We start from the raw sequence: 11,345 nt of genomic DNA, 5'->3' as shown, positions 1-11,345 counted from the left end.
ACTAGATGCCAACCATGTGGCAGTCTTGAAAAGTTTTGCTTCTTTTCAATACCAGAAACAAATTTACAACCAGTCCTGAATAACTGAGAAGAATACTGCCAGAAATTCAAAATAAAGATGAAAATTCCGAAATACCAACTGATTATATATTCGCCAGAGAAAATATACTGAAGACAAAAAATAGACGAATGTTACGCATGACCGGATCACTTTCACGAACTGCTACAGCGGTTAATTGTTTTGTGATAAACTTCCGACATCAATTTAACGTGGATACAGCACACTAACAATATCCTAACTACAATCTGGGAAAGAGCAAATTAGGCTAGAAGCCTATTGGGTTAAATTCAAGGCACATCAACAAATAATATTATAAAAATCTACAACAAGATACATAATACCCATTATAGAATACACATGTTCAGCCTGGATAAACATATCACAAAAACAATTACACAAACTAGGAAAAATACAAAATTCAATCTTAACTTCAGCTTATAAAGTATTCGTAGTACTTTGTCCACGTTCATGCACAAGTATCCAAACACAGAGAGAATTTTCCATTGGCTCTTCCATAGTGCACTGAATTATTTTAGTAAGAATTGCCATAAAAGTTGTTTATCGTGGGATCTCGACAGATACTACGTACGTGATGAACATAGTCCTCAGCACCTCTCTCCAATAAATACATATTTAAGAAATATAAATGAAGCTGACCACCAAGCACTTCTCGTTTAGAATTTGTATAATCTTCGTAGCTATATTTCATTTCTTTACTTTTTCTTTTAATAAATATCTCAATATATAAATAGATTTTAAAAATTAAAAGTAATAACGAAAAATATAAAAAGAACGAAAATCAAAATAATATTTCATAAATTCAGAAAAATAGCATCTCAAGGCAATATATGAATATAGCCCTGAAAAGAGCGGAGTACTGTGGGTTACTCTGGCCCTAAATCACTACAACGAAGATATTGTGGTAATCGACATGAAAGTTAGGGATGGAAGAAGAGGTCATTTGCAACGGACCCTCCTGGGTATCTGAAATCCAACATACCCAAATACCCACAAAGAAGAAGCTGTCGGCAAGTGATATTGTCGCCAAACTGGTTGTCGCCGAGCCATCTGTCGATTAGTACTGTTGTCGTTCAATTGAGTGTCGCTGATGTTGGCTATGGCTCGGTTGACAGTGAATAGTTTGTGTTATGTATTTTCGTTTTTCTGTGTTAAAGGCGTTTCTTTGGTGTAAATATATATATGTATTTGAGAGTCGTATTCTTTTTTACATTTTCCGCTTCTGCGACGTTGATTGGTGATCTGCCTCTAATATCTTTGCTTATATATGTGTCTCTTTCTTTTCTTTTTTTTCGTTTCTCGAGCCATACAGAGTTTTATTTAATTCTCTGCATTTCTCCAAAATGTCTAATATGTCGTTTATTTTGTCTCCTTTCTTGCCTCTAATTTGCGTTCGTTCATTAGCGGTTTTATCCATTTTATTGTATCTCTTTATCCTCTGACCTCACTCCATTACATTTTCTTTCCTTTTTTCTTTCGGTCTTAATCTTTTTTTCATTTCAACCAATCTAACTGATAATGTCTTATTTTCCTTTCTCCGACGATCTTTTCTTCGTTTCCAAAGCATTTCTTTTAACTTGATTTCTTGTGAGAGTGAAAAACAAATTTTTACGCGTCTCATTTTTTTTCGGTAACGTTGATAATGTTACTTTTTTCTTCAGATCTTCTATTTCATTCTAAGTGCTTCAAATCTGTTTTTTAGAATTAAATGAAAAGTATTGTTATACTGTTCAAGCACATATTTGTCCATTAGTATTGTTTTCATTCTTCCACAATATACGTAACATGCAGAAAAGAAAACTATATAAAAACAAGGGAAAGCACTAAAATAAACGAATGACGATAAATCCGTTACGCCTTTCGAAACAGGTACGCTATTTAACAAAAGCTAATTAAAGTTTATTATTAATAGAGTTGTGACTTATTTCTTTCGCGCCACACGTGAAGTCCTTGTGAAATATATAGGCTTTCTAATAGCCTTGATGTCGTAAACAAATTAAAAGTAAAAATTGTAAAATTTGTAATAAAAATAGAACAAAAGTATTTACCAGATAGTATTAAAATGTCTATTTTTAAAAACGGTAAAATGTATAATCGTAAACATTTTTGAAAAATGGCTCCAAAGTTTTTCTATCATTTGAGGTTTCAAGAGGACAAAAATAGATTAATTATAACAGAGCAGTATAGTGAGATTCTAAACATCTCTTTACTTTAAGGCATACGAAGGGTTAGCAATTCAAATTACTAGGGTAGTTGATACTACATGAGTGTCACTGTGACGTAATACAAATTTGAAGTAGCAATTTATCAGGTTATTCTATAAATAATGTCCAAAAATTTAATACACAAAATGCATCATCATTTCTGTCTTTGTAAACGTCTTTAACAACGAAAATATGTTGCAGGACGAATATTAAAATATCCAGGCAAATAAAAAATCTAACCTAACACATTAATAATAATAATAATAATAATAAATTTATTAAGCAATAAATTAGACAGAAAAAAATCAAATAACAATATAAAACCATCAACAAAGAGTTAACTCGTCCTGTGATGGTTAAACACATAATAAAGTAAAATAAAAACTTACAAAATCAAAATAAAGTTCTCAGAATATTATCATCAGTATTTAAGATCCATTGTTTTAAGTATTTCTTTTGATTAACACGATTAATAGAAGATCTTATACTATAAGGAATAAAATTATGAATACGAGGTGCCAAATAAAGATATTGATGAAGTGTAACTGTTTTACGTGGTGTGGGTACATTAATTGGAAAAAAAAGATTGAAGTCGTGTAAAATATGAAGTGACTTTAAAAGGCCTATTAAAAGAAACATGCATTGTAGATAAAGCTAAAAAATATAAATAAAGTTTATCATATGAAAGAGGGAGTTAAATTTACTGAAATCGGTATCAAGCCTATGGGTAAAAATAAGAGAGAAAACACTTTTTGCAACTTGTGAATAGGAATTAAAAAAAGTCTTATATGTGCCACCCCAAATTGAAATACAATATTGTAAGAAAGATTGAAAGAGAGCATAATATACACTTAACAAAATATGATAAGAGCACAATGACTAAGTTCAAAATTAGCATAGAACTATATTTTAATTTATTAACTAAAGAATTAATATGAAATTGCCAATTTAATTTTCGATCTAAAATAATTCCTAAATATTTAACAGAGGAAACTTGAGTCAATTTGGGACACTTACAATTAGGGTAAGTATAACAATCATTGGAATGATAAAAAATAGAAGGAAAAGCTGGAATGACACCATAGAGGTTAAACTGAAGAAGAAAAGATTTAGATATATTTAAGGATAAGCCATTACAGAAAAGCCAATTTTTAATTTTATTAAGATCACTAGAAATAATGGCTTCATTAATTAGATTTGGCTTACTATAAACAACAGCAATATCATCGGCATAGGCTTGGATATCTCCAGAAAACTGTTGGTAAAGAATATCATTTGTATAAATGAGAAATAATAAAGGGCCCAGAACAGAACCTTGTGGTACTCCAACATTAATTGTAAGCCAATCATTATAATTATTATGGATACAAACCGATTGCTTTCTATTGTGAAAGTAAGAAAAAACCAATCAAAAACAATGCCTCTAAAACCATAATAAGATAATTTATTTAACAAAATTTTATGATTAACAGAATCAAAAGCTTTGGCTAAGTCAAGAAAAACAGCAATTGGATGAAGATCAGAATCCAAAGCTTCTGTAATACTTCCCACAAGTTTAGCAACAGCAACCTCCGTTCCAAGCCCAGGCTGAAAGCCAAATTGAGAAGAAGAGAAAACTGAATGTCTATCAAGAAATGATAAAATTCTAATCTTCATAGATTTTTCAAATAGTTTAGAGAAATGTATTAATAAGGAAATAGGTCTATAATTCGTAAAATCAAAAATATTACCAGATTTATAAATAGGAATGACCAATGATAACTTTAAAGCATTAGAAACTTCCCTTGAGTAAAAGATAAATTAATTAAAAAAGTCAAAATTGGTGCAAAAAAGATTAGCATTAGCTTTCCAAATCTTAACCGAAACACCATCTACACCATTAGAAGCTGAATTTGATAAGGAGAAAATATTATTCATAGTTTCAGATACAGTAACAGGATATAGGTAACAAGAAGAAGAAGGAGCAGGAGGCATGCCCTGAGAACAAAATTTAGGATCGGAGCAAGTAGATTTAGCAACATTAACAAAAAAATAATTCAAATCAGATAAATCAGTAGTACCAAAATTACAAAATTTCTTTTTTTTTTAACATCAATAATAGAGTTAACAATATTCAGATTCTGTTTAATAGTTTTAGCATTCTTAAACAGGTTATGATAATAAGTCCATTTAGTCTTACGGGTCAAACTAACAACATAATTTCTTAAACACTTAAATCTAATCTTTAGATAAATATCATCAGGAAATTGATGTACTTTCTTTTTTAACTTATCTCTTTTAATCATTAACAAAACCAATTCACTGGTAATCCATGGCTTAATTTTTCTAAACTTTCGTGACACAGAAACAGTAGTAGTACAACTTTGAATACAATCAGTTAACACTTCAGCAAAATTATCATAAGCAACATTAACATCAGAACAATTCATAACACAAGACCAATCTGAAAAATTCAAACAAGAACTCAAATCATTATACTTAATCTTTTGAACATTTGAGACATGTTCTAGATCCGATAAAATGTCTATACATAAAACAATTGGAAAATGATCGGTCAAAAAACTCTCAACAATATAAGAATAACAATTTTTAACAGTATTTCCACTAATTAAAAAATGATCAATACAAGAATTAGTAACATTGGTTATCCGTGTAGGAGAAGAAATAATAATACGAAGATTGTTCTCAGACAAAACTTAAAATATGCATTCTTATAAAAAACATCATCAAATGCCAAAACATCTATATTAAAATCACCAACAAGTATATTAATATCATATTTGTATAAATTCAATTCTAATGAAAGCTCATCATTAAATTTCAATACAGGCAATCTAGGAGATCGATAAACAACAAAGAGATTAAATTTCTTATTTTGAATCATACAAAATAAATTTAAAGCATCAGACTTAATGTACTGTACTTCTTTTATCATAGTCAGTATCACAAATTTAACAAAAACTGCCACTCCACTAGCCTTATTTAGACCAGAAGATGAAGAATAAAAGGAGTAACCTGGAATCGAAAAGGAAACAAATCCATCCTCAACAAACCAAGTTTCAGAAAAAGCTATTATATGAAATTTAACAACGCTTGATTGTAAAAAAACAAGAAATTGGTTAAAATTTTGAGTAAGACTTCGAATGTTAACATATATTAAATTTAAATGACCAACAGAAAAAAACATTTGGTAAATCAGAAAGAGAAGACAAAGTTGGTGTAACACCAACAATATCATCAAAATCATCAGCCATTGCAGTATTTATAAAATATTAAGATCAATCAAGCAGCGTAAAACAATGGGCTGAGTAGTTTCTGATTTCCTAATAAGAATATTACCATTCGATACCCAAAGAAATTTATAGCCAAGATCTTTCTGTTTTCGTTTTGCTTGCATGAAAATATAACGATAATATGGGGAGAGATGTTCGTTAACATAAACTGGATAAGATTCATTACAGACCTTAATATCATTAGTATTAAGAGAGCGAAATTTAGTTTTCTTAAGTTTAAGCAGATCAAATTTAATTTGCTTACGACAAAACTTAACAACAATCTGTCTCGGACTCTTATTTTCATTTGTTTGCTTTCCTATACGATGAACAGTGTCAATATCTGTAGGAGCATTAAACGAATAAACTTTTGTGAAAATGGATACAAAGAGAAAGGAAATGCAAATCCAGCACGTCGGCACATTAATACAGATGTCTATAGTTTAAGATAATTTACACACTTAAATATGGGCCTCTTTTCAGTGTTGGGATCAACAGATGCAATGAAACTGAATTTTGCTGTAGGGGAGAAGCGAAAGTACTGTCGGTTAATCTGGCCCTAAATCACTCCAACGAAAATATATTAGTAGTCGACATTAAAGTTAGGGATGGAACAAGAGGTCATTTGCAACGGACTCTCCTGGGTATCTGAAATCCAACATACCCAAATACCCAAAAAGAAGAAGCTGTCGGCAAGTGATATTGTCGGCAAACGGGTTGTCGCCGAGCCATCTGTCGATTAGTACTGTTGTCGTTGAATTGAGTGTCGCTCATGTTGACTATGGCTCGGTTGACAGTGAATAGTTTGTGTTATGTATTTTCGTTTTTCTGTGTTAAAGGCGTTTCTTTGGTGTAAATATATATATGTATTTGTGGATTATTTTTATCATCTGAAAGTCTTTTGTTTTTCTTCGTGTGAATAAAGCCAGCATGTATATTCAAGTTTTTCTTTTGTATCTTTTAATACTTCGAGTCCCGGTCGCACCAAACATGCTCGCCCTTTAAGCTGTAGAGGCGTTATAATGTGACGGTCAATCCCATTATTCGTTGGTAAAAGAGTAGCCCAAGAGTTGGCGGTCGGTGGTGATGACAAGCTGACTTCCCTCTAGACTTATGCTGCTAAATTAGGGACGGATAGCACAGATAGCCCTTGAGTAGTTATGCGCGAAATTCAAAAAAATAACAAATAAATAACTTTTAATACTTTCAAATATGACTGCTATTATGTTTATCATGAAAGACCTTTTCATTGTGCGTTGTACTGCATTACATCATAGATAAAGAGTTTTATTTTGTTGTATTTAAATGTGGTTTTTAGTTTAAAGTTTGTGCTATTGATCATTCTTTGGAACAAGAAGCATTTAGTGTTTCTTGACCACGTAAGGTTATTAGATTTTAAAGTCCAAATTAGTAGGAAGAAGTATAATATGTAGACACATTATTCATTTCCTACTTTTGTATTTTAATGTTGGAATTTTCAAAGCTTTTGTGTAGTCTGATTCTAAGCACTTTTTTGTATGATCACGATATCCAGAAAACTACTTAGTTTCCTTCTAGTTGCCTTTGATGTTTACAAAACTCAAGCTCAGTCACATCAATTGACACCTATTTTTTTCATAAATTTAATAAGTAGTGGTTATAATATTATTTACAAACTACATTTGTACTATATCACAGATAGGATGGAGAAAAGTGGAACTTTCCCTCATTTGTTTTCACTGGCGTGTGACCTGACAAACGTTTCTAACAACGAACTAATGCATTTAATTTATTGGCTGGAATGGTTCTCGGTTTAACACCATTATTTAATTATTTCCAAGAGTCGCGTTCTTTTACATTTTCCGCTTCTTCGAAGTTGATTGGTGGTAAGCCTCTAATATCTTTGCTTATATGTCTCGTTCTTTCTTTTTTTTTGTGTGTGGTTTCTGGAGCCATACATTGTTTTATTTAATTCTCTGCATTTTTCCAAAATGTCTAATCTGTCGTTTATTTTGTCTCCTTTCTTGCCTCTGATTGCGTTCATTAACGGTTTTATCCATTTTTTTGTATCTCTTTATCATCTGTGCTCTCTCCATTACATTTTTTTTCCTTTTATTTTTCGGTCTCAATCTTTTTTCATTTCAACCAATCTAATTAATAATGTCTTATTTTCCTTTTTCCGACGATCTTTCCTTCTTTTCTAAAGTATTTCTTTTAACTTGTTTTCTTGTGAGAGTGAAAAAAAAATTTTTACGCGTCTTATTTTTTTTTCGGTAACGTTGATAATGTTATTTTGTTCTTCAGATCTTTTATTTCATTCTAAGTGCTTCATATCTGTTTGCTAGAATGAAATGAAAAGTATTGTTATACTATTCAAGCACATATTTGTCCATTAGTATTGTTTTCATTCTTCCACAATATACGTAACATGCAGAAAAGAAAACTATATAAAAACAAGGGAAAGCACTAAAATAAACGAATCATGATAAATCCGTTACACCTTTCGAAACAGGCACGCCATTTAACAAAATTTAATCAAAGTTTATTATTAATAGAGTTGTGACATATTTCTTTCGCGCCACACGTGAAGTACTTGTGAAATATATAGGCTTTCTAATAGCCTTGATGTCGTAAAGAAATTAAAAGTTTTAAAATTTGTATTAAAATAGTACAAAAGTATTTAAGAGATAATATTAAAAATGTCTATTTTTAAAAGGTAAAATATATCATCGTAAACATTTTTGAAAAATAGCTCTGAAGTGTTTTCTACCAATTGAGGTTTCAAGAAGACAAAAATAAATTAATTATAACAGAGCAGTATAGTGAGATTCTAAACATCTCTTTACTATAAGGCATACGAAGGGTTAGCTATTCAAATTACTAATGTAGTTGATACTACATGAGTGTCACTGTGACGTAATACAAATTTGAAGTAGCAATTTATCAGGTCATTCTATAAATAATGTCCGAAAATTTAATACACAAAATGCATCATCATTTCTGTCTTTGTAAACGTCTTTAACAACGAAAATATGTTGCAGGACGAATATTAAAATGTTCAGGCAAATAAAAAATCTAACCTAACACATTAAACGAATAAACTTTTGTGAAAATGGATACAAAGAGCAGGGAAATGCAAATCCTGCACGTCGGCACATTAATACAGATGTCTATAGTTTAAGAAAATTTACATACTTAAATATGGGCCTCTTTTCAGTGTTGGGTTCAACAGATGCAATGAAACTGAATTTTGCTGTAGGGGAGAAGCGAAAGTACTCGGTAAAACCCCCTTTCAGGTCCAGGGCGCCGAATAAAATGCCCTGACCGTGCCCCAAAGCAACCTGTAGGAGAAAAGATACACGGACGTTAACGTAAAATAGCTGTGGTATAGAGGAAACAACACAGATTAGTGTTAGAAGAGACTTGACGTTTGTAGGAAGTCGATAAGGTTAGGTTCAAAAAACCGACTTTGGTATTTTTGCTTGGTGTGATCATTATCAACCTACTGTTGGATAATGGTCTCAGGTTATCTGTAAGACCGTGTGCGTGACGTAGCTGGTACAGTTGGCTGGATTTCTTGCGGATGTTTGCAAGAGGCTCTGGTGAATCGCTTGTTGTTTTCTTTTCTCTGGATTGCTCGATGGTTGCTGTCGATGTTGGTTTGAAATTCTTCGTTTGTTGTACAGAACTGTTCATTTGATCTTGAGGCGTCACACGTATTGTTATCTAGAGTTATAGTCTGAGTGCTTAGTGATCGTAAACTGTAGAAGTCTGTTTCGGTAATCTTGCTTCTAGATTGTTTCTTGAGCTGTGTTAGATCGATGACTGGATTTTGTGAGTCGTAAATTGGTGGAGAATTTATGTTTGAATGGCGTGTTTGGGTATCCTTGGCTTGAATGAGCAACAGCGACGACTTTGGGCACTGAAATGGAATAAATGGTAATAGCATCAGTTGCGTAAAACTCAACTTCTTCATAAATGTGGTAGATTGATTGAAATTTTTGGAGAAAATTCTGTGTACGATGTATATCTCGATTTTGCTGTGGCTTTCCAGGGAATGTTTGAATTCTGTGAAATGAAATCCTTTGAGAAAAACAGAGAACCTGTCGGTGTGGGTCTAACTGACTTTGACTTCTGTCCTCCAGTGCTTGCAACCGTGTGATTAGTCTCCTGGTATAGAATGATGGAAAAGAATACCTCTTCGGCGTATTTTTCGAATTCTGGAATGGTCGATGATTCCACCAGGCTGAGCCTCACCGATAAACGTGGCGATATGTGACGCTGAGAGTGCGTAGAGAGAGGTCGACTTATGGCAGGATAAGTGAAATAGGTTCACGCAATGAAAACATCATGTCAGCAGAGAGAAAAACATGGTCCAGGTCGCTTGGAATCACAAAATGTGTCGGAAAAGTAATAACTCATAAATGGCCTGTATGGGGATCGAACCCACGACCTTCGCGTTATTAGCACGACGCTCTAACCAACTGAGCTAATAGGCCACTAGATCAAAAAAATGTGGCAATATGGAAAATATTTCTTTCTTTTCATTAGCAGCAACAAACTTACAAACAGTCCTGAATAACTTAGAAGAATACTGCCAGAAATTCAAAATAAGGATAAAAATTCTGAAAATCCAACGAATACTATTCGCCAGAGAAAGAACTGAAACAAAACTAGACGAAAGTTACACATGATCGGATCACTTTTACGAACTGCTCCCTCGGTTGAATATTTAGGATGAACCCCGACATCAAATTAGCGTGGATACAGCATACTAACAATATCCTAACTATTATCTGGGAAAGAGCAAATTTGGCTAGAAGCCTCTTCGGTTAAAATCAAGGCACATTCACAAATAATATAATAAAAATCTACAAAAAATACGTAAAACCCATAATAGAATACACATGTCCAGCCTGGATAAACATATCACAAAAACAATTACACAAACTAGGAAAAATACAAAATTCAATCTTAACCTCAGCTTATAAAGTACCCCTCGTACTTCGTCCACATTCATGCACAAGTATGCAAACACAGAGAGAATTTTCGATAGGCTCTTCCATAGTGCACAGAATTATTCTAATAAGAATTGACATAAAAATTGTTTATTGTGGGATCTTGACAGATACTACGTACGTGATGAACATAGTCCTCAGCATCTCTCTCCAATAAATACATATTTTAGAAATATAAATGAAGCTGACCACCAAGCACTTGACGATTAGATTTAGTATAATATTCGTAGCTTTATTTCCTTTCTTTACTTTTTTCTTCTTTTTTAAAATATTTCAGGATATAAATAGATTTAAAAAATTATAAGTAATAACGAAAAGTATAAAAACAGAAAATCAAAAAAAAAAATTAATAAATTCAAAAAATAGCATCTCAAGGCAATATATGAACATTGCCTTGAAAAGGGCCGGAGTACTGTGGTTTACTCTGGCCCTAAATCACTCCAACGAAAATATAGTAGTAGTCGACATCAAAGTTAGGGATGTAAGAAGAGGTCATTTGCAACGGACCCTCCTGGGTATCCAAAATCCAACATACCCAAATACCCAAAAAGAAGAAGCTGTCGGTGAGTATTATTGTCGCCAAACGGGTTGTCGCCGAGCCATCCGTCGATTAGTACTGTTGTCGTTCAATTGAATGTCGGTCATGTTGGCTATGGCTCGGTTTACAGTGAATAGTTTGTGTTATGTATTTTCGTTTTTCTATGTTAAAGGCGTTTCTTTGGTGTAAATATATATATGTATTTGAGAGTCGTATTCTTTTTACATTTTCCGCTTCTGCGACGTTGATTGGTGAT

General features: G+C 32.4%; 1 non-coding gene across 1 annotated transcript; it reads right to left on the bottom strand.

The window, feature by feature from the left end:
* Positions 1-9,958: 9,958 nt before the first annotated feature.
* On the bottom strand, positions 9,959-10,032 carry TRNAI-AAU (transfer RNA isoleucine (anticodon AAU)). The gene has a single exon. It is a non-coding gene; the product is annotated as a tRNA-Ile (tRNA).
* Positions 10,033-11,345: the final 1,313 nt, after the last annotated feature.

This window comes from Tachypleus tridentatus, chromosome 6 (genome assembly GCF_004210375.1).
Source record: "Tachypleus tridentatus isolate NWPU-2018 chromosome 6, ASM421037v1, whole genome shotgun sequence".
Taxonomy (NCBI): Eukaryota; Metazoa; Arthropoda; class Merostomata; order Xiphosura; family Limulidae; genus Tachypleus; species Tachypleus tridentatus.
The sequence above is the reverse complement of the archived record's forward strand: the minus strand, read 5'-3'. Positions and strand labels throughout refer to the sequence as shown.